We start from the raw sequence: 25,124 nt of genomic DNA, 5'->3' as shown, positions 1-25,124 counted from the left end.
ACACAGCCACTGCGCTGTTGCTAAAGAGGCCTAGTGCTTTGGGCCCCGTGTCCCTGTGCTGGGATTAAGGGTCAAGCTGCTTTCAGCACTCCTAATCAGTTATGGGTTTCAAACAGCTTGCTGGAACTTCAAAGGGAGCTTGCGCTGTGAGCTCTTTGACTCACGTTGCAAGGAGAAATTTAAAAATCCGTGCTGAACAGGGCAAAGTAAGCCGGCAGAGACTGTCCGGACCTGTGTATCCTGGGAGGCCGAGCTGGGGGTGGGGGGGTGGGGCGGTTCTTAAACCAAACGCTGGGCGCCAATTATTAACGAATCAATCCCACACCAGTTATGTTTTAAGGGGTTATTTATTTGGCGGGGGGTAAAACTTACATACACCATAAACCGTCAGGAAGGGAGCCTAGTCGCTGGAGCAGGAGCCGGGAGCAGCAGCTGAGACCGAGCACCGGAACCAAGAGCCGGAACCAAGAGGGCCTTATCCGGAACTGCTTCTCTTTTTAAGAGAGAAATATACTACGCCCCAGTGGGCTGGTATTTCAGCAGCTATTGGCTGACGGAGCGGAAGTCGCTCCCCGCTGCACTGTGGGCTCCTGCTTCAGTGATTATTGGTTGAGGCAGCGGAAGTTACTCCCACAACATCTCTGAATAGAGTCAAGTTCCAGGTCACTGGCCTTTGGTCAAGGTGGAAATAGGCTCACATATTTGGGTCTCCACAGTAATTGATCAGTTTTTGCTTTTTTTTTTTTTCTAATGGTCCAGGCAATTCAGTATAAGATCGAATCTGAGTAATATAAAGTGGGCAATTTCTTTTTCAGATTGTCTGTTGTAGTTGCACAAATAATAAAGTTAATTCTAAATCATTAGAAGTCAGTTTAACAGTCTCTATAAGTAACACAACTCTTTTTGCATATTGAGAATCAGTAATTACGTTGAGAGGTTTCATAAAATCTAGAAATACCATAAGAATGGCGTACAGCTCTGAGTTTAGAACTGAGTCATGTGGACTTTGAACAAACTTACTGTTGTTCCCTGCTTTATAAACAGACATTTCTGATTTGTTTGCACCAGTATAAAATGTAACCGCCCCAGAAATAGGTGCCCTTCTCACTATGAAGGGAAGAATCCAGTTAGTTCTTTTTATAAACTGAATTTGCTTACTTTTTGGATACTTGTTGTTAATATTTTTTCTTTAGAAATTACTACAAACTCTTTGCCAATCATTAATTCCCCACATTTACCTAATTTCAGCATTGGTATATGATACCATAATCTTATATGGATTCACACCTGACAATTGACAAAGTCTTAATTTTCCTTCTATAATTAGTTTAGAAACTATTTTTAAATAATAGTCTTTGATTTTTTTACTGTTTGTGAGCTAAGAAAATCCATTCCAAAATATTATTCTCTCTCTGCATAACAAGCCCAGTATGGAAATGATTTGAAGGTAAAATTGCCCAAATAAACCTCTTTGTGATTTCTCATCTATCCACATAGGTTTTTGTAATTTTTGTTCTACCAAGGTCAACTTTTTGTCAGTCTGGGCTGTTTAATTCTGTTTAACAGTCTTGGATTGTTTAATTCTGAGTCACCTTGCAAAATTTGAAACAAATTAGTTAATTTTTGAGTACACAATCCAGTTGTAGGCCACAACTAGTTGATATCTCCTAATAACCTTTTTAAAAAAATCATTAAGAGTATGCAATCATTGTCTCATAATTTGTGCCTTCTGTGGTTGAATATTAAGTTTACTTAATTTATAGCCTAAATAGCTTAGAGAATCTCCTCTTTGTACTTTTTAAAATTTTTTAGATCCATGATCTCTAATAAGGTAAATTTTTGTGTACTGCATTAAACATTCTTTTTAAGGTATCTGTATCAGAAACACTCAATAAAATAGTGTCTGGATAATGACAGATAATAAATTGAGGAGAATGTTTAGGTACTGCTTTTAGTGGTTGATTTACAAACTATTGACACAAAGCTTAGCTATTTACCATACCCTGTGGAAGGATATTCCAGTGACATCTCCTACTGATTGAGAATTATTACAAGTGGGAACTGTAAAAGCAAATTCTTTCTATCCTGTTCTTGTAAAGGAGGAGTAGAAAGCAATCGTGCTAATCAATAACTATAATAGGCCAGTTTTGGGGCAATAGAGAAGGTAAAGGGATCCCAGTCTGTAAAGGTCTCATATGTTGAATTATTTTATTAATAGTTCTTAGATCAGTTAACATTTTTCATTTTTCAGATTTTTTTTTAAAGAACTGGTGTTTTATTTTTATTTTTACTTCTTATTTTTAACAGATCTTATAAGAGATGGTTGTAAGCTGGGAACTGAACTCAGGACCTCTGGAAAAACAACCCATACTCTTAACCTCTGAGCCATCTCTCCAACCTGGTCTTTTCTTTTCTTTTCTTTCTTTCTTTTTCCTTTTTTTAAAAGACAAATACTGGGGAATTTTAATGACTAGTAGTTTTCTCAGTGTGTTTGCTTCTATTTGTTTCTAACTGTTATTTCACAAGTTCCTAAAACGCCTGCAATTGTTCTTTAGTTAAGGGCCACTGCTCTAGCCACACAGGCTTCTTTGTAGCCCTTTGAAAGACAAAGCAGTGTGGCTATCAGCAGTGGCCCCTGCTATAAAGTTGGACATCTGATTGCTGTCCTGTTTGCCTTTCTATAACTTGCAGAGCCTGTGTCCTTCCTTTATACTTCTTCCTGATGTCCCTTCCAGAAATATATCCCAATTTAAGAATCAAATTACAAGCTGATTCTGAAATTGTAGGAATATTAATTTGAGCTCCCCATTGTTGTAACAAATCTCTTCTTCATAGATTTAAGGCCATATCAGCCACATAAGGCTTCAAAATTTTTATTTGTCCTTTAGGCCCTATACATTCAATCCATTTTACACTCTGTTTTACTTGAGATAAGGTTCCAATACCCACAAATTGAGTGGAGACTTCTTGTAGAGGCCAGTTGAAATCCCAGGATTCTCATGAAATTGTAGATACACCAGCACCAGAATCCAATAATCCTTTAATCTTAACCCCATTTAATTTTACTTTCAATTTAGGCTTTTCATCATTAATGCCCATTTGCCAAAATACCCTTTTCACTCCTTCCCAAGCCTCCTGTCCTAGTCACTGGAACTGCTTAGACTTTTAGCTATGGGTGTGTCAACAACTGAGCGATTCTATCACCAGCTTCTATTTGCACACTCCTTTCTACATATGCCATAATTGTAATTTCTCCCTGGTAATCTTCATCTGTAATTTTCTTGAGATATTGGACTGCTTCTACCGAAAATTATTCCTACTGTTCCTTGGGGAAATGGAACCATACACCCCAGCGGCTATTTTATAACAAGGGATCTGTGGGGACAAAGTTAGATGTCTGCCCACTGCCAATTCCAAAGCAGTGCTCCCTGAAGCAGAAAGCATTAAACCTCTAATGCTGAGTCTGTTTCCCCTGGTGGCTCTGTTGATGAACCATAGAATTCCTGATGAGAAACTGCGAACTCTTATCTGTTAATGTGCCCCAGCTAGGCCCCTCATCCAGTTTCCTGAAGGTAAAGACTACCATGCATATCTCTCTTCGATCTACACTCCTTAGTCCAGTTTACCTTTTCCACATCTCTTACAAATTCCTGGGGAATGAGGTATTCCTTTTAGTAACAGAACGCAAACAGGCTTTCCTTAAATGTCCCAGTCTCCCAAGTTAAAACATCTTGTGTATGGGGATTTAAGGCCATTAGCTATAGCTTATCTAACCATATTAGCATCATATCCTGAGAAGCCAATATCAGCAGTAGGCTTTAACCCACTCCTCTGAAGGAGCTCCCTGAGCCTTCAAGGGCCCTCCTTATGGCCTTTGACATTCTGTAGTAGCATTCTCAAAAGCCAAAGATTCAGATAAAACCTTTCTAACATCTGTATCAGCTACTGTTCTATGCACTGCTGAAGTTAATCTTTGTAAAAAGGCAGTATAGATTTCTCCTGCACTTTGTGCGGTTTTTGATCTTTTCCTTGGCTCCTCCACCATATCCTGCGCCCTCAAAGCCACTAGGCTATGCTGCACTACAGTGGCATCCAACTGTGTTTGTCTTTGGAGATTAGCATACTGTCCCTCTCTTGGTAATTGGTCCTTTACTCTCTTTACTCCTCTAGTCTGACTGCCCTGTTCTGTGTCTGCGGCTTCCTCTCTCCACCAAGAAAGGCATTGTAATTGAGGACTAGCTTCTAGTATAGCTGCCAAGAGGTCCTTCCAATCTTGCAGAATAACTCTATTCTGAGTAGCCAAGTTGCATAAAACCTGTCCTTCACATGGAGAATGTATTCCATAAACTACTCCTGCTTCTTTTAATCCGTCCAGACCTTTAATCTGTAGGTCTCCAATCAATTTGAACATAACCTTGTGGCTGCTGACCATTTGCATAATACCTGGGAACACCCGTGGAGGTGTCCTTATGACCCTAAGCAACCATTCCTCAAATCCCTCAAAAGATGGACCTACAATTAAACATTTCCCTTTCTTCTGTAGGGAAATTTTTCCTTTCAATTCTCTCTCCTTCTCATTTTTCTCCTGGGAAGATTTCCCTTTGCATCTCCATAGTTTTCCTTTTCTTTACCGGGATGTTTCCTTTTTTGCCTTTTGTCTCGAGAGTTCTTGTGTTTTTAAACGTGCACTCTTCTTCTCAACCTTTCTAATTCCTAAATCTGTTATTTCTAACGAAGACAGAGGAAGAGTCATCTCCTGTGTGGTGGTTTTCCTCACTTTTATGGTCCTCTGAAACAGTTTTCTTATCGACCTGTGAAGGATCATTCTCCTCTGCTGGCTGACCCTTTCTAACCTGAGGGTCTTCCCTTTTACTTTCCTGTTCTACTTCTGAAACAACTTTAAGTGACTCCTTACTCTGCAACGGCTCCAGAACATTTGATATTTTAATGATGTGGGTTCTCCTTTTTGACGACCTCTCTTCAAATCTTCCATCCTTCAGTTTCAATTGACCTTGAGGAGTTGCCCGAAACCACTTGCAATGGCGTTTGATTAACGTCAAAAGCCCTGTAGCCATTTTTCCTTCACTTTTCCTTCATTTCCCTTTAACAGGTATTTTAATAGCTGCATGTACTGTCGCCCCTGAGATGGGAAGTTTCTCATGACCCTGCCAATCCTGGGGTCCTCTGACTGTGAGAGCGTTCCTCCTAGTTCTCAATGTCCCTGGCCTCTCTGTCCTTCAAGCCCCAGTTGGGCGACAAAATGACTCGAATATTTTTGGCGCAGGTCTGAGAAATGAAGACTTCAGAGACACATGAGAATGATCGCAGCCTCTGCTTCTTCGGGAGGCTCAATCTCAGAGAACTGAAGCGCTTTCCTCAGCATCTTTAACCCCCCTGAGTTTACATTTTAGCTGGTAGATTTCCATATCTCAAAACAAACTGATAAAAACTTCTAACAATACAATGCCAGGTGTAAATACCTAATACAAAAGGTACCACGTTTTTTCATGTTTTCTCTATACCAAGTTTTGCATAGGCTTTGTATCCATGGGAAATGAAAAGTTTTTATGGAATAACAAACCTGTAGAAGGCCGCAGCCACATTCTCCATTATCAAGATGGCGCTGACATCCGGCTTCACCACCAGGTGAACGCACATGTGCTGGGTAATTTCCCACTGAGTCCCCGCCTACTCCCGAGGCATTCACCTGGGATTATGGACAGTTGACCAATCCAAGAATGAGACGTCCAAAGCAGGGTCTGTTTCCTATATACGGGATGGGTTCCATCTTATCTGGGTCTCCGCCATGTTGGCTGATGCCCGCTCTCCCAAGGGGCATTAAAGCTTTACTGCAGAAGTATCCTATGTGTACCGCGTGGTTCTTGCTGGCGAGACGGTAGCGCGGGACATCTGGTGCCAATACCCGGGAAGAAGAAGAAGAACTTTGCACCGCCGGAGACCCCTTGGACACAAGGAGGATTCAGAACTGCAGGCATGCATGCTTAGAGAGGTACGCTCTAAAGTCCAGAGAGCATATCAGAAACTGAGCAGCAGTGGGAGGTTGTGCGCGCACCCAGATAAGTTAAAAATGACCCTCCGGTAAAGAATGGGGGAGACAGAAAAGAAAATAAGTTAAAAAGGACCCCCCAATGATTCTAGAAAGTAAAAATGGGGGAGAAGGCTGATTTACAAGGTCAAAAGCTTTATGTTATGTTATATGTGTTGTCTTTTGTGTACTGGATAGGAAAAAGATATTTAAATTTAGAAACTGCTAAGGATATGATGTTTTGGAAAAGAGGTTCTGTTTTCGTCTCCACAGAAAAGGAGAGCCTAAGGGTGTACTTGGGATTTATGTGGTTTGAATCACCGAGACCTCCTGAAATGTTATAGTGTATACCCCTAAAATTCAGCGGCCCAATAACAGCAGGAAGCAGCCAAAGAGACTAAACGACGCCCAAATTCCCTAAAAGATTAAATGAGGTCCTTGCAGAGCAGCAAGCCTGCTTCTCTGAGTTCCGCTTTGCTCCGTACACCGGTTTGGGCTCGGAGTGGGTGCAGCTGCGGCTGGAGCGGAGCTTTGCTCTGTGGCTATAGTGGGGAGCACGTTGCGCCGGCTCAATTGGTGCGGCTCGGTTGGTGCCTGGCCTGGAGGATGTCACAGTGGTGCCACAGGCAGCCGGGCCAGAAGGCTTACAATGTACCTAAAACTGTGAGGGTCTCTGAGGGTAAAATGGCTCTGGTTCCATTTGGCTACGCTAAACGATGCTGACTTCAGGCAGGACTGGTCGTATTTATCATAATAAAAGCGCAATTAAGGTTTAGCCGCAGTAAACAGCAGTACCGTATTACATCTACATAGTGCGACTTAAGTTTTTAAGAACAGCTTAGCATTTTAAGAACTCAAGTCCTCCTGAAAGATTGCTGTGTATACGCTTGGCTTGTCTGATGTTTCGGGTTCCGCAGGGAGATGGATGCGAAGGGCCCTTGGATTTTGGGGTGATTGGGTCGTTGGCTGGATCTGTGAGAGTTTACAGCCGCTTTTGCTGTGGCACAGGTGTTGAGAGTTTGCTAGTAGGGAAGCGGCCCTGTTCGCCGCCTCTCCCATCAGCCCCTTGAGCCGCAACGGCTCTGGCGCGGACCTTGAGATGTTGCCGCCTGTGCCGCCTCGGTCTGAGTGTCGGCTCCCGCCACACTCCGCCACCAACACAGCCTCAGAGAACTAGGCTAGCCCCGCGGGGAAGGCTGGGGCGCTTGGGGTGGAGCCACCACTTCCTGGCCCGGGACAGGCGGAGCCGCACAGCAAACAGGCCCAGGGCCTTGGAGAATGGAGGGATGGGCTCTGGAACCCAAGGCCACCGCACCGCAAGGAATACGGGAGCCAATAAATCTTAAATCTAATATCAACAAACAGAGACCTGTAGATCTCTAAGTTCAAGACCAGCCTACTTCCAGTACTGACTGTGCTAAATTTTTACACTGAGTTTTTTAATACTCTTAAATGTTATTTTGGGAGAAGAGTTTATTTATGTTTTTTTTTCTAGGAATGCTACTATTCATGCTATGGATTCATCTGTCCAGAGGCCTGAGGACAAAGCCTCTGCTATGGAGCTGTCTGGCCTGATTGCTGCGGAGCTGGCGGGTTCCTGAGGGATGGTCCAGCTCCTGCCCTTGGTCTGTCAGTTATTGCTGTGCTGTTGTTGCTGTACATTGCAATGTTATTGTTGCTGTGCCATTGCTGTGCTGCTGGATTTCCCCTTGTTTTGTCAGTTATTGCTTGCTATCAGTTTCCCTTATCCTGTCAGTTATTTCTGCTAAACACTATGGGTATCTTCAAGACAGGTTACAAAATGCCATGGTTATTCAAATTAAAAATTGGATAAATATCTATTTAAATAAAAAAGGGGGGAATAATAAAGGAACTGCCCCCGATGCTCTGTTCATTATACATTTTTTAAATGGCAGCACGGCCTATACCATGGAAAACAAAGACCCTCAATCAGTTATCTACCACAGTGGCTACAGCCCTGGATCAACAGGCTACCATAGATACATCTATTAGAGGTAGAATAAAGAACAGGTGGATATCTTATGGCAGCTTGCCCAGTTGGGCTATGAATGAAAAACTCCAGCCTTATGTGTGACCAATGTACCATATGAGAACTTTATAAAAGTGGCTAACTTGTCCCGAGAATTGTCTTTGTATCTTGCAGGAGAATTTTGATGATTTGCTATCCTCCTTGAGATGGTCCATCGTGACAATCAACTCCACGCGAGTGGACATAAGCTTGGCCAAAGGATTCCAGTCCTGGATTGTGTCCTTCATCCCCTACTTCAAAGAATGGGTGGGGGTGGAAATGTTTTGGAACGGTCCTACGCTATGGAATAGTGTTTCTTCTCTGGATGGTCTGCTGACTCAAATCCCAAAGTCTTAGGGACAAAATGGTTTTTGCACAGCGCTGGCTGCCCTGGAATAGGGAGCCTCTGCTTATATGTGGTTATCTATGTTAAAGCAGTAAGGTTTAAGCCAACCAGCTCCTGCACCCCTAGGACTATGGTCCATTGCACAGGGTGGAGTGCTTGGCTTAGCTAGCCCTGAAGGTTGTCGAGCTGAAGAGCATCGCACAGAGAATGGCCCTCTCTGAGAGATAAGTCGCTCTGCATAAGGGTTTCCTGCCGTATGTTCCCTTTCCCAGAAAATTGGCAGAGGGCAGGCCGGATAGGTTCCAGGTGTCATGAGCCTAGGGACAGATTCCGTGTAAGCCCATTTTAATGTTTTCATTTTGGGAAGTGCGACCTCTATCTTTACCTTCCTAGGGAGTTGCCTTTCTGCAAAGAAGTAAAATTAGGGGGAGATGTAGAAGGCCGCAGCCACATTCTCCATTATCAAGATGGCGCTGACATCCGGCTTCACCACCAGGTGAACGCACATATGCTGGGTAATTTCCCACTGAGTCCCCGCCTACTCCCGAGGCATTCACCTGGGATTATGGACAGTTGACCAATCCAAGAATGAGACGTCCAAAGCAGGGTCTGTTTCCTATATACGGGATGGGTTCCATCTTATCTGGGTCTCCGCCATGTTGGCTGATGCCCGCTCTCCCAAGGGGCATTAAAGCTTTACTGCAGAAGTATCCTATGTGTACCGCGTGGTTCTTGCTGGCGAGATGGTAGCGCGGGACACAAACCTCTCCACCTACACAATGATCCACATCAGACCAAACCAAACATAATTAGAAAAAGCCCAGGTTTAATGGATGTCACCTTTGGTAAGATTCACACAGGGCAGTGAAAGGTCTTTGTAACACAATAACACAATGCAAGTCCTAGGGGCTGTGTGAAAATTCCGGGGCCTGTCCAGGTATCTTTCTGGCCTGGTGCCCGAGGGAAATTATACCACATAATGTGAGTGTTTTCTGTAAGGAGCCATCCAGATATCGCCATTACAACATGGTGCTGATGGTCCTGCTGCTTGAAGGTAAACAGACATTTGCATAATTGAGCCTTGCCCCTGGCCAATCTCGAGGCCCCAACACCAGCAGCTTGGGCGGGCTTCTTTCTCTTTCGCTTCTCTCTCTCTCTCTCTCTCTCTCTCTCTCTCTCTCTCTCTCTCTCTCTCTCTCTCTCTCTCGTTCCCCGCTGTCTCTTCAACCAAGAGGCTCCAATAAAGTGTGATCAGAGAAGAATCTTCGATTCGTGGTCGTTCTTGCTTGCTGGTCAAGCAGCATGCCACAGTTTTCTATGGTGGAAGTCAGAAAATGAAGGGCGTGGTCGATTGGTAGTTAAAAATTAACCTGACTAGCTTAATATAAAATATTTATCTTTAATAAACAGAAGAAAGGGAAACTTACAAAACCAGGGTTCTAGCGATCTGGGAACACAGGGGGAAAAGAGAAGAAGCTGCAAGGGCAACCCGATCTTTTATTTGTTTTGTGTGACCCCAGGAGGACACATCCTAAGCAGAATGTGATTCGCTTAAGTTCCCCATCAAGAAAACACTGCTGAGTCAAATTAAAGCACACTAATAAATGACATCTTGTGTTAATGGATTGGATGAAAAAATATTGGCACGGCCATATTAACAAAGCGATCTACAGATTCAAATCAATCCCTATCAAAACCTTAATACTGTCTACTAGAACTGCATAGATTTGAAACATACAAAACACTTGGAAAACACACAAAGTTGGAGAACTTAGGTAGGCTTATGTGAAAATATAAACAACCTATAAAAGAAAGCAACCTATAGAACAAGGCAACCTCTAAAAACAAAATATGTATGATAATGACAGAGAAAAAGAAACCAAAGTAAAGGATTACAGAACAATGAGTATTATCAAATGTTCACTTATACGGTCTCACGATTTTGAGAAGGGTACAAAAACTACACCGTGGGAGTGAGGGGGACAGTCTCTTGGGCCAATGAGGATGGGAGAACTGGAGGAGCACGCAGGTTTGGGTGTTATTGTTCACCATATAGAGCAATGAAGTCAGAATGAATTCAGGAGCTAAAAGCCTACGACTGTAAATTCCTGTAAGAAAGGGTAGGAAAGTACTAATGGGATTGTATTTTGCGCTGACTCGATGGATGCGTGGTGAAAAGCGGTGTGAAGACAGGAAGTAGGCGACTGAGGCTCGGTGAAGGTTGAAGGTGTTTTTGAGCAGTGAGAGTTGAGAGTGAATGCAGAGCTGCGGCTTAGGCTCGAGCGGTACGGGAGTCGCGAGTGGAAGTGGCCTCCAGGCGGTGCGAGTCAGCTGTTCAGTGGAGAGAAGGGCGTGTGTGTCAGTGTGCAGTAGATTCGCGTTGTGCTTAGGTTGAGACGCAGGAAGGTGGGACTAAATCCTGCAGCTATGGCTCCACCCTCGTTCTCGGTGGAAGGATCCCGGACGTCATAGTAGTGCATTCTCAAGTATCCATTTAACTGGCTTCATACTCGCCGGTTCTGGTGGCGCAGGCCGGTAGGATTTGCTGAAGGAGGCAGAGGCAGGTGGATCTGGAGTTCGAGGACAGCCTGGTCTACACATTTTTTTCCTTTCATTCTCAGCCGAAAACACCTTAAGGGGACTCAACACCAACAACCAGTCCCCCAACAACCACATGACTGCTCTCCAAGATTTTCTTTGCCTACCCTCGTCCCCACCACACCCAAACCTCACCAACTCCTCTATTCGCCCACTCTTATTGGAAATTATACTGGACATTTGGCCAGACAAATTTTTAGCTTTAATGCTCCTGCATGTTGTTATTCTGGGTTTACTAGGATTAATAACTATGTACTCTACAATCCTTACAAGTCCAGAGGAAAACACGGCCAACTCAAGATATTGATGAGCAAAATACTCAACACTAAGAGTGGCTGTTCTCTTCCTCCTCAGATTACAAATCACTGCTGTGCCAGGAGGAGGTGGTGGTGCATGCCTTTAATCCCAGCACTCAGGAGGCATCTCTGTGATCCGAGATCTTTGGAGAGAAAGAGACACTTGTGTCTCAGTATCAAAGGACAAAGTGATTTCTGAGGGCTGTGTTTCACACAACAATAGGACCTGCCTAAAGGAACCAAACCTGAAACCTCGTGTAATGACTCCTGACTGCTAATCCCATCTCCATTACTTTACCATCCAGATCTCTGCACTCACTCTTTCTAGGCTGTGGGCCCCCACCCCACCCAGTCATAGTTAGTGGCACAAAGCATGGACTCCATAAAACTGGAGTGTAAGCTAGCCTGTCTGGAATTTTCTTGATTAATGAGAAGATGATCCTACATAGTATAAGAAGGCAAACTGAGCAAGCCAGGAGCAAGCCTCTACTAAGCAGACGCCGTCCATGGCTTCTACTTAAGTTCCTGCCTCGAGTTCTTCACCTGACTTTGCTTCAAAGGCTTACTGTAAACTATAAACTGAAATGAACCCTTTCCTTCCCAAGTTGCTTTTGGTCATGATATTTATCATAGCTACAAAACCCGGACTAAGATACCTGGCAATGAACTGGTGGTCCACATGAGGTAGTTACTGACAAGCACACTTATTAAGCCAATTAAAACTTTTGAGTTTTTTATACAATTCAGAGGCTTGAGCCTCTGGAATGTTTCTTGGTACCTGAGCTCAGGGATACAGCGCTTTAATAGACAAAACCATAATTATATCAGTGCCTTGGCAGTCCCTGGGCTGTATTATAGTCATAAAGCGAGTGATGTTAAAGTGATCTAGAACATTTTGGAGGGATTTATTCAGCAATAGATAGCACTTTTTAATACAATAGATAATCAGAACAATTTTATTTGCTTGCTCCTTAGACCCAAGTTCAGCTGTCTGGTTGCCTTAATGATGTCCTAGCATCTCTGGATATTTCTATTTACACAAAAACAAATTTAGAAAACGTCTTGGTCTAAACAAGCTCATTTTTTAACCTCCTACCAAGTCAAGCAGTTAAAACACCCGCTGCTTCCCACAAGTCGGTACTCGGGGAAATCTTGTTTCCCAGGGCTGAAGTGAATGTTGTAATCATAAGGTTTCCAATACCATTTACCTTTTCCTATATTTAACTCCTTGTGCTTGCTTTACAGAGGAGGCAAAATCTGTGGAAGTGAGATATTGTTTACTAGAAGTCTTTGAGCCCTCCTCCCACCCCCAGATGGCGCTTCTCTATGTAATAGCTTTGTCTATCCTGAAACTCGCTTAATTTCTGCCTGTCCTGTGCTGGGATTTAAAGGCGTGAACCACACCCAGCAAATGTTTTCTATACATATGTATACAGTGTGTGTGAGAGAGTGCGTGTGTGTGCAGTGTATACACATGATAAGAAACTAACTACCTTGGGAGTCCATATGTATACAGTGTGTGTGAGAGAGTGTGTGTGTGTGCAGTGTATACACACGATAAGAAATAACTACGCTGGGAATCCTTATTGTCCACCTGATCTCAAAATTATCAATTCAATCAAATAAGCAACTGAATGTCTTCAAAATTCAATTTCTCATTATTAATAAGAACATTAAATGCAGCGATAATCTCTCTCTCTGTGACAAAGATTTGTTTAGATACATAACAGTGCTAGTATTTTTTGTTGAATTATTATTATTAATTTTATACTATGTGTATGGGTGTTTGTGTGCATGTATATCTTTGTACCATTTTCAGGCCTGGTGCCTGGAAAAGGCAGAAGAGATCAGATGGCCTGGAGCTGGTGTTCGAGATTGTTGTGAGCCATCATGTGTGATGTGTGTGCTGGGAATCAACCTGGGTCCCTGGAAGAGCCACCTGTGCTCTTAACCCCTGAGCCATCTCTTCAGCTCCAATACTATTTATTATAAATACTCTGTATTATTATTTGAATTTATTATTGAAATTACTTCAAATAATAATAGATTGGGTTTTTTGCGAGAAAAAAATGACATATTCCGTGATACGGAGAAAGCAAAGCTCACAGACCTGCGCTCTCATTTGTATCATAGTTCATTACATACTAACACTACTTTACTCCGGCGATTTTAGTAAATGTAGAATTTAAGAACAAACGTCCCTTCATGATCTGTTTCTATAAATTTTACAAACACTTAAAACGTTTTGCTTTGTATCACCATAGAACGTTCATCTAGCAAGGGATGGAGATAGAGATAGAGACCCATATTGGAGCACTGGACTGAGCTCCCAAAGCCCAGACGAAGAGCAGAAGGAGGGAGAATATAAGAAAGGAAGGCAGGACCGCGAAGGCTGCATCCACCCACGGAGACTGTGGAATGGATCTAGTGGGAGCTCACCAAGGCCAGAAGGACTGGGAATGAACAAGCATGTGATCAAACTGGACTCTCTGAATGTGGCCGACAATGAGGACGAACTGAGAAGCCAATGATAATGACACTGGATTTTGATTCTGCTGCATGTACTGGCTTCTTGGGAGCCTAGTCTGTTTGAATGCTCACCTTCCTAGGAGGGAGATGGGGGCGCCTTGGACTTCCCACAGGACAGGGCACCCTGACTTCTCTTAGGACTGGAGAGCGAGGGGGAGGGAGAGTGGGGAGTGGGAGGTAAATGGGAGGATGGAAGGAGGTGGAAATTTTCAATTAATTAATTAATTAATTTAAAAAAGAAAAAAAACGTTTTGGTTTTCCATATGTTGTATATTAAAGTTCACTCAAGATAGGTTTATTTAGTAAAGAAATGCTTATAGACTGATAATGGTCAGGATTGTGATTATCAAATTATTTGGGCTTGGACTACATCACTGTACTAAAGTGGCTTAGACCCTGGTCCTTGTACAACTCACATTCTCTGTCAGTCAGGCCGACAATAAACAAGAAAATATATACAAGTAAAAAGTCACGTGAAAGAAAGAAAATGTGCTTTCTGGGTGGAGGGGATAAGTTCAGTGGTCAGGGATTCTCTCGTCACAGACATGTAAGCCTAAGACCTATTTCCACATTCTCAGCATCATAAAGGAAATTAAAATCTTAAAAACAAAAGAAAAAATCCATTACTAACATATTAAAGCAGTGTATCTCAAATTATTTTATATTTTATCCCCTAAAGTGCCTTCTTGAATTTAAAAGACATTTTCTTGTAATCATCATACCCAAACCTTAATGTCACAGAGATAGAGGTGACTGTTCAAACATGTTCTGTGGAGAGTGATACTTACACTTGAGAAGCAAACATTTTCAACCCTTGACAAGGGGTCTTCTCCGCCTGTGGGTGACGTCGTCCCTGGGAAAACGCAGCTTTCATAGAACAGCTACCAAATAGCATGAAGAGACGGGGCTACCAATCAATCAGAGCTGAGGGCTGATGAAAATGTGTGAAAAAATACGTTGAGTAGAGAAAGTTTCTGTGGGTGGAGGCTGGGGTCTGGGGACAGGCCGTGTGTCAACAGTAGGAGGATGAAGACAAATGGGGTCCTTCAGAGACATCTTTCACAGTCTCTGTCGTTTGTGGAAGTACCTTCGGGGGCCAAATCGGAGATGAACATGCAGAAAGAAACAGAGATGCTTGGAATTGGAAAGTGAACTTTATTGCATCAGTTGGATGACAGCTTTCTTTCTAAAAAGTACTTGTATTATATTTTAATTGCATGTGTGTACTCTCAAAGGCCAGAGTCCTTGGATTCCCCTGGAGCTGGAGTTACAGATGGCTGTAGATCACCTGGTGTAGGGATTGGGAACTGACTCATGTCCTCTCAACCCTTTACAAGAGCATCACGTGGTCTGAAGGACCAGCCAGGCTCTCCAGCCCCTGGTGGAAGAGCCCCTTGCTGTCTGAGAGCCGCTCAGACCTCTCACTTAGATTCTCAAATGAAATGGTGGACATCCATTTATGAGGACAATGATGGTATCCGTCTTGTCAACGACTGCGTCTTTTCAGCTGGAAAGCGCAAACTTCAAGGTCAACATTTTGAGGTTTTACCTTCTTGCTGTTGCTGTGCCTTGGTACCTGGGAAGGTCCCTTCCTTCACAGGGTGGCAGTGGCTTCTTTTTTCATGGACTCTTTTTGAGAAAAGTAAATTTCCATGTTCATGTCCTGAAGGAATTGCTTTATGTCGAAAAGTCTTTTCTACCTGTTTAAGGATAAGACTGGTTCTGTCTGGTCACACCTGCTCTGTGTGCCCTAAGCGGCCTGCTAATGAGCCTTCAAGGCCGAGTTGTTGCTAGTCTTATTCATCTGAATCCCTTGTTTTTGATCTTTTCCTTGACTCCTCCACCATATTTTGTGCCCTCAAAGCCACTAGGCTACAAGGCACTACAGTGGCATCCAACTGCGTTTGTCTTTGGAGATTAGCATATTGTCCCTCTCCTGGTAATTGGTCCTTTGCTCTCTTTACTCCTCTAGTCTGACTGCCCTGTTCTGTGTCTGCGGCTTTGTCTCTCCACCAAGAAAGGCATTGTAATTGAGGACTAGCTTTTTGTATAGCTGCCAAGAGGTCCTTCCAATCTTGCAGAATAACTCTATTCTGAGTAGCCCAGTGCCTTAAAACTTGTCTTACACAGGGAGAATGCGTTCCATGAGCTACTCCTGCTTCTTTTAATCCGTTCATACCTTTACTCTGTAGGTCTCCAATCAACCTCAGCCAACCTTGAGGCTGCTGATCATTTGCAGGCTACACTGCCTAATTCCTGGGAACACCCGTGGAGGTGTCCTTATCACCCTAAGCAACCATTCCTCAAATCCCTTAAAAGGTGGACCTACAATTAAACATTTCCCTTTCTTCTGTAGGGAAATTTTTCCTTTCAATTCTCTCTCCTTCTCATTTTTCTACTGGGAAGATTTCCCTTTGCATCTTCATAGTTTTCCTTTTCTTTATTTACTGGGACGTTTCCTTTTTTTGTCTTTTGTCTCGGGAGTTCTTGTGTTTTTAAATGTGCACTCTTCTTCTCAACCTTTCTAATTTCTAAATCTGTTATTTCTGACGAAGGCGGAGGAAGAGTCATCTCCTGTGTGGTGGTTTTCCTCACTTTTAATGTCCTCTGAAACAGCTTTCTTTCCGACCTGTGAAGGATCATTCTCCTCTGCTGGCTGAGCATATCTAGCCTGAGTGTCTTCCCTTTTACTTTCCTGTTCTACTTCTGATGCAGCTTTAAGTGAGTCCTTACTTTGCAATGGCTCCAGAGCGTTTGATATTAATTACATAAAGTACAAGATTTTAATGGTGTGGGTTCTCCTTTTTGACGACCTCTCTTCAAATCTTCCATCTTTCAGTTTCTATTGACTGTGAGGAGTTGCCTGAAACCACTTGCAATGGCGTTTGATTAACGTCAAAAGCTCTGTAGCCATTTTTCCTTCCCAAATTCACTCCATTTCCCTTTAGCAGGTATTTTGATAACTGCATATACTGTCGCCCCTGAGATGGGAAGTTTCTCATGACCCTGCCAATCCTGGGGTCCTCTGACCGAGAGAGCGTTCCTCCTAGTTCTCAATGTCCCTGGCCTCTCTGTCCTTCAAGCCCCAGTTGGGCGACAAAATGACTCGAATATTTTTGGCACAGGTCTGAGAAATGAAGACTTCAGAGACACATGAGAATCAACGTAGCCTCTGCGACTTCGGGAGGGTCACTGTCAGAGAACTGAAGCGCTTTCCTCAGCATCTTTAACCTCCCTGTGTTTACATTTTAGCTGGTAGATTTCCATATCTCAAAACAAACTGATAGAAACTTCTGACCATACAATGCCAGGTGCAAATACCGAATTCATAAGGTACCACGGTTTCCCGTGTTTTCTCTAAACCAAGTTTTGCATAGACTTTGTATCCATGGGAAATGAAAATTTTGTATGGCCCAACAAACTTTTCTGCCGACGCAATAATCCAAATCAGACCAAATCAAACAAAATTAGAAAAAGCCCAAGTTTAATGGATGCCAGCCCTGGTAAGATTCACACAGGGCAGCGAAAGGTCTTTGTAACACAATGCAAGTCCTAGGGGCTGAGTGAAAATTCCGGGGCCTGTCCAGGTATATATAACTCAGGGGAGTCGAAAGGCTACTGAAGTTTTTGCTTGCTATCCCTCTGGCCTCGTGCCCGAGGGAAATTATACCACATGATGTGAGTGTTTTCTGTGGTGGAAGTCAGAAAATGAAGGGCGTGGTCGATCGGTAGTTAAAAATTAACCAGACTAGCTTAATATAAAAGATTTAACTTTAATAAACAGAAGAAAGGGAAACTTACAAAACCAGGGTTCCAGCGATCAGGGAACACAGGGGGCAAAGGAGGAAGCGGCAAGTGCACCTCGATCTTTTATTTGTTTTGTGTGGCCCCAGGAGGACCCATCCTAAGCAGAATGTGATTGGCTTAAGTTCCCCATCAAGAAAACACTGCTGAAGTCACATTAATGCACACTAATAAATGACATCTTGTGTTAATGGATTGTACGAATAAATATTGGCACGACCATACTAACAAAGCGATTTATAGAGGCAAAGCAATCCCTATCAAAACCTTAATACTGTCTACCAGAACTACATATATTTGAAACATACAAAACACACAAACTTGGAGGACTTAGGTAGGCTTATGTGAAAATATAAACAATCTATAAAAACAAAGCAACTTATAAAATAAGGCAACCTATAAAAACAAAATATGTATGATATTGACATAGAGAAAAAATAAACCAGAGTAAAAAATTACAGAAGAATGAGTATTATCAAATGTTCATTTATAGGGTCTCACGATTTTGACAAGGGTACCAAAACCACACCGTGGAAGTGAGGCAGACAGTCTCTTGGGCGAATGACGATGGGAGAACTGGAGGCGCACGCAGGTTTGGGTGTTATTGTTCACCATATAGAGCAATGAAGTCAGAATGAATTCAGGAGATAAAAGCCTACGACTGTAAATTCCTGTAAAAAAAGGTAGGAAAGAAGTAATGAGATTGTATTTTGCACTGACTCGTTGGATGCGTGGTGAAAAGCGGTGTGAAGCCAGTAAGTAGGCGACTGAGGCTCGGTGAAGGTTGAAGGTGTTTTTGAGCGGTGAGAGTTGAGAGTGAATGCAGAGCTGCGGCTTAGGCTCGAGCGGTACGGGAGTCGCGAGTGGAAGTGGCCTCCAGGCGGTGCGAGCCAGCTGTTCGGTGGAGAGAAGGGCGTGTGTGTCAGTGTGCAGTAGATTCGCGTTGTGCTTAGGTTGAGACACAGGAAGGTGGGACTAAATCCTGCAGCTATGGCTCCACCCTCGTTCTCGGTGGAAGGATCCCGGACGTCATAGTAGTGCATTCTCAAGTATCTATTTAACTGGCTTCACACTCGCCGGTTCTGGTGGCGCAGGCCGGTAGGATTTGCTGAAGGAGGCAGAGGCAGGTGGATCTGGAGTTCGAGGACAGCCTGGTCTACACATTTTTTTCCTTTCATTCTCAGCCGAAAACACCTTAAGGGGACTCAACACCAACAACCAGTCCCCCAACAACCACATGACTGCTCTCCAAGATTTTCTTTGCCTACCCTCGTCCCCACCACACCCAAACCTCACCAACTCCTCTATTCGCCCACAATTATTGAAAATTATACTGGACATTTGGCCAGACAAATTTTTAGCTTTAATGCTCCTGCATGTTGTTATTCTGGGTTTACTAGGATTAATAACTATGTACTCTACAATCCTTACAAGTCCAGAGGAAAACACGGCCAACTCAAGATAATGATGAGCAAAATACTCAACACTAAGAGTGGCTGTTCTCTTCCTCCTCAGATTACAAATCACTGCTGTGCCAGGAGGAGGTGGTGGTGCATGCCTTTAATCCCAGCACTCAGGAGGCATCTCTGTGATCCGAGATCTTTGGAGAGAAAGAGATACTCGTGTCTCAGTATCAAAGGACAAAGTGATTTCTGAGGGCTGTGTTTCACACAACAATAGGACCTGCCAAAAGGAACCAAACCTGAAACCTCGTGTAATGACTCCTGACTGCTAATCCCGTCTCCATTACTTTACCATCCAGATCTCTGCACTCACTCTTTCTAGGCTGTGGGCCCCCACCCCACCCAGTCATAGTTAGTGGCACAAAGCATGGACTCCATAAAACTGGAGTGTAAGCTAACCTGTCTGGAATTTTCTTGATTAATGAGAAGATGATCCTACATAGTATAAGAAGGCAAACTGAGCAAGCCAGGAGCAAGCCTCTAGTAAGCAGACGCCGTCCATGGCTTCTACTTAAGTTCCTGCCTCGAGATTCCTGCCTTGAGTTCTTCACCTGACTTTGCTTCAAAGGCTTACTGTAAACTATAAACTGAAATGAACCCTTTCCTTCCCAAGTTGCTTTTGGTCATGATATTTATCATAGCTACAAAACCCGGACTAAGATACCTGGCAATGAACTGGTGGTCCACATGAGGTAGTTACTGACAAGCACACTTATTAAGCCAATTAAAACTTTTGAGTTTTTTATACAATTCAGAGGCTTGAGCCTCTGGAATGTTTCTTGGTACCTGAGCTCAGGGATACAGCGCTTTAATAGACAAAACCATAATTATATCAGTGCCTTGGCAGTCCCTGGGCTGTATTATAGTCATAAAGCGAGTGATGTTAAAGTGATCTAGAACATTTTGGAGGGATTTATTCAGCAATAGATAGCACTTTTTAATACAATAGAAAATCAGAACAATTTTATTTGCTTACTCCTTAGACCCAAGTTCAGCTGTCTGGTTGCCTTAATGATGTCCTAGCATCTCTGGATATTTCTATTTACACAAAAACCAATTTAGAAAACGTCTTGGTCTAAACAAGCTCATTTCTTAACCTCCTACCAAGTCAAGCAGTTAAAACACCCGCTGCTTTCCAAAAGTCCGTCCTCGGTGAAATCTTGTTTTCCAGGGCTGAAGTGAACGCTGTAATCATAAGGTTTCCAATACCATCAACCTTTTCCTATATTTAACTCCTTGCACTTGCTTTGCAGATGAGGCAAAATCTGTGGAAGTGAGACATTGTTTACTACAAATCTTTAAGTCCTCTTCCAATCCCCAGATGGCGTTTCTCTAAGTAATACCTTTGTCTATCCTGAAACTCGCTTAATTTCCCAGGCTGGCCTAGGAACACACCCACATCCTGCTGCGTCTGCCTGTCCTGTGCTGGGATTTAAAGGCGTGAACCACACCCAGCAAATGTTTTCTATACATATGTATACAGTGTGTGTGAGACAGTGTGTGTGTATGTGCAGTGTATACAGACGATAAGAAATAACTACGCTGGAATCCTTATTGTCCACCTGATCTCAAAATGATCAATTTAGTCAAATAAGCAACTGAATATCTTTGAAATTCAATTTCTCATTATTAATAAGAACATTGAACGCAGCGATAATCTCTCTCTCTGTGACAAAGATTTGGTTAGATACATAACAGTGCTAGTATTTTTATTGAATTATTATTATTAATTTTATATTATGTGTATGGGTTTTTTGTATGCATGTATATCTTTGTACCATTTGCAGGCCTGGTGCCTGGAAAAGGCAGAAGAGATCAGATGGCCTGGAGTTGGTGTTCGAGATCGTTGTGAGCCATCATGTGTGATGTGTGTGCTGGGAATCAACCTGGGTCCCTGGAAGAGCCACCTGTGCTCTTAACCCCTGAGCCATCTCTCCAGCTCCAATACTATTTATTATAAATACTCTGTATTATTATTTGAATTTATTATTGAAATTACTTCAAATAATAATAGATTGGGTTTTTTGCCAGAAAAAATGGCATATTTCCTGAGATGGAGAAAACAAAGTTCATAGACCTGCGCTCTCATTTGTATTATAGTTCACTACATACTAACACTACTTTACTCCAGCGATTTTAGTAAATGCAGAATTTAAGAACAAATGTCCCTTTATGATCTGTTTCTATAAATTTGACATACACTTAAAACGTTTTGCTTTGTATCACCATAGAACGTTCATCTGGCAAGGATGGAGATAGAGATAGAGACCCACATTAGAGCACTGGACTGAGCTCCCAAAGCCCAGACGAAGAGCAGAAGGAGGAAGAATATAAGAAAGGAAGGCAGGACCGCGAAGGCTGCATCCACCCACGGAGACTGTGGAATTGATCTAGTGGGAGCTCATCAAGGCCAGCTCGACTGGGAATGAACAAGCATGTGATCAAATTGAACTCTCTGAATGTGGCTGACAATGAGGGCGAACTGAGAAGCCAATGATAATGACACTGGATTTTGATTCTGCTGCATGTACTGACTTTTTGGGAGCCTAGTCTGTTTGAATGCACACCTTCCTAGGAGGGAGATGAGAGCGCCTTGGACTTCCCACAAGACAGGGCACCCTGACTTCTCTTAGAAATGGAGAGCGAGGGGGAGGGGGAGTGGGTAGTGGGATGGAAATGGGAGGATGGGAGGAGGTGGAAATTTTAAATAAATAAATTAATTAATAAAAAAAGAAAAAAAACGTTTTGCTTTTCCATATCTTGTACATTAAAGTTCACTCAAGATATTTTTATATACTGAAGAAATGCTTATAGACTGATAATGGTCAGGATTATGATTATCAAATTATTTGGGCTTGGACTACATCACTGTACTAAAGTGGCTTAGACCCTGGTCCTTGTACACCTCACATTCTCTGTCGGTCAGGCCGACAATAAACAAGAAAATATATACAAGTAAAAAGTCACGTGGAAGAAACGGAAATGTGCTTTCTGGGTGGAGGGGATAAGATCAGTAGTCAGGGCTTCTCTCGGCACAGACATGTAAGCCTACATTCTTAGCATTCCCACATTCTCAGCATCATAAAGGAAATTAAAATCTTAAAAACAAAAGAAAAATCCATTAGGAAAATATTAAAGCAGTGTATCTCAAATTCTTTTATATTTTATCCCCTAAAGTATCTTCTTGAATTTAAAAGACATTTTGCTGTAATCGTCATCCCCAAACCTTAATGTCACAGAGATAGAGGTGATTGTTCAACATGTTCTGTGGAGAGTGATGCTTACACTTGAGAATCAAACATTTTCAACCCTTGACAAGGGGTCTTCTCCCTCTGTGGGTGACGTCGTCCCTGGGAAAATGCAGCTTTCATAGAACAGCTACCAAATAGCATGAAGAGACGGGGCGGACAGGTCTACCAATCAATCAGAGCTGAGGGCTGATGAAAATGTGTGAAAAATACGTTGAGTAGCAGAAGGCATCTAGGGGAGTGGGGGTGCTGGAGCTGCGGGGCGTGTGTCAACAGTAGGAGGATGAAGACAAACGGGGGCGCTCCAAGACGTCTTTCACAGTCTCTGTGATTTGTGGAAGTACCTTCGGAGGCCAGATAGGAGATGAACAACCAGAAAGAAACAGAGATGCTTGAAATTGGAAAGTGAACATTAGTGCATCAGTTGGATGGCAGCTTTCTTTCTAAAAAGGCATTTTTCTTATTTTTTAATTGCATTTTTTTTAATGTATTCTCAAAGGTCAGAGTCCTTGGATTCCCCTAGAGTTGGAGTTACAGATGGCTGTAGATCACCTGGTGTAGGTGTTGGGAACTGACTCTTGTCCTCTCAAACCCTTTACAAGAGCATCACGTGGTCTGAAGGACCAGCCAGGCTCTCCAGCCCCTGGTGGGGAAGCCCCTTGCTGTCTGAGAGCCGCTCAGACCTCTCACTTAGACTCTCAAATGAAATGATGGACATCCATTTATCAGGACAACGATGGTATCCGTCTTGTCATCGACCGCGTCTTTTCAGCCAGAAAGCTCTAACTTTAAGGTCGTCTTGGAAAGTTCGCTTCCTTCACAGGGTGACAGTGGCTTTTTTTTTTTTCATGGACTCTCTTTAAGAAAAGTAAATTTCCATGTTCATGTCATGAAGGAATTGCTTTATGTCCAAAAGTCTTTTCTACCTGTTTTACGATAAGACTGGTTCTGTCTGGTCACACCTTCTCTGTGTGCCCTGAGTGGCCTGCTAATGAGCCTCCAAGGCAGAGTTATTGCTCGTCTTATTCATCTGAATCCCTGTTGGCCACAGAAGACCCGGTTTCATCATTTTTTAATATTTGAGTTCTGTGTGTTTTCTCTATTTTTTTAAAATTAAAGACTAAAATTCAAAGTTATTTAGTAACATCCTCAGGGAAGTAAGCAAGCAATGACCAAAAACCCCAGACACACCTCTATTTGTACCTCTTTCTCTGGAGTTAAGAACATTGAAATCAGTCTCATAGACCGACTTGAATTCAGACAGAAGGTCATTTTCCCTGATTCAGTTTTCACAGCCTGCGTGATAATTTCAAATATATCATTACAACATGAAATTACTCTTACATACAAATACATGAATAAATAAATATAACTTATAAAATAACTCTACCAAATGGTCCTTGCAGTTATCAAAATACTCTACTCCCCCACTCCCGACTCCTGTGTAAAGACTGTAGTGAACCTGGGAGACTAAAATGTTTTCCCTGACTTAAAACATTGACAATTTAATTTTTGTAACGAGCAACTGGAAAGAGTCATGACCCACACACCTGCCACAACTGGAAGGCAATCACATTGGGAACGGCCTCATTGCTGACATCAGGACGCTCACTCAGAATGGGATACTGCAGCATGGTGTTGTGTTTGTATTTCCTGACCAGGCTTCTGGTCTCTTCTCTTCCATCCCCAGGTCTTGCCCTTCATGAATGACCTCTTGTTAACCTTCCACATTTCTTTTACTCGGCTTACTGCATCCTCTGAAAGACAGGAGAGCTGATTCCAATCAGTGTGGAACACAAGGATATTTCTGCACACGAAAGCCAATATAGCACACAATGTTGACTGAGGGAAGACGGCAGTCTCAGGCTCATCTCGGGGAACACAGAAACAGCCTTTGACAAGATTACACACCACTTGATGGTGAGGCATTTAACAAACTAGGGGAAGAAGCCCCTCCACTCACATAGTGAACACCATTTATAAAAAGCCAGAGGGTAGGACTCAGAACAAGTGTGCATACCCCTGCTGGTCAATAAACACACTGCTGTTCAACATAGGACTGGAGGTCGTAGGTGTAGGACCCAGCCATGACAAGCTCCATACTGGTTTGAGTCTAAGTAATTGACCCTAATCAATACTTGGTTCCAAGAAAGATCAAACACTGAGACCACCCAGAAGCAAAGAAAATTCCTAATGTGTGTAGATAGGATCACCTGCCAGCACACACCCATCCCTTTTCACCAGGACACCCCTAGACAAATGTCAGCCATTCAGGGGTCCTGAAACTTTAAAATCCCTCACCTCAACCTCTGCTATTATAAAAACAAACAAAAAACAAAAAACAAAAAACCAAAAACAAAACCACCCAGCTGTGCTCAGGGCTCTCAGATAACTAATACATGGGTCACACTGAGAGCTTGAGCTTGCCAGCTTGTGTAAGAATAAAGGCTGTTAGCTTTTACATACGGGACTCGGTCTCCTTGTTAGTGTTTGGGGGACTCCGCAGATCTGGGTATAACAACAGACACACAAAAGACGTAAAAAACAGAGATATCTCTATTAGAGAAGATATCAAACCATTCTCTGTTAGCAGGGAACAAACTTTTTAAAAGTTACATTTTTTATTTATATGTGTGTGTGTGTGTGTGTATGCGTTTACGTGTGTGCATGCCACGGCACACATGTGGAGCTCAGGGGACAACTAACAGAAGTCTACTACATGGGTCCTGGGGGTCAAACTCTGGGTCCTCTGACTTGGCAGCAGG

At 42.9% G+C, this 25,124-nt stretch overlaps 1 long non-coding RNA gene across 1 annotated transcript in view; it reads right to left on the bottom strand.

Moving 5' to 3' along the window:
* LOC148122599 (uncharacterized) overlaps window positions 1-24,590 on the bottom strand; it is a 54,646-nt gene extending 30,056 nt beyond the window's left edge. The window contains exon 1 of the long non-coding RNA XR_015737443.1: window positions 23,563-24,590. This is a non-coding gene — a long non-coding RNA (uncharacterized LOC148122599). The remainder of the gene's footprint in view (window positions 1-23,562) is intronic.
* Window positions 24,591-25,124: the final 534 nt, after the last annotated feature.

This window comes from Myodes glareolus, chromosome 3 (genome assembly GCF_982192425.1).
Source record: "Myodes glareolus chromosome 3, mMyoGla1.1, whole genome shotgun sequence".
In the NCBI taxonomy this organism is placed as follows: Eukaryota; Metazoa; Chordata; class Mammalia; order Rodentia; family Cricetidae; genus Myodes; species Myodes glareolus.
This window is presented reverse-complemented; position numbering and strand designations above follow the sequence as displayed.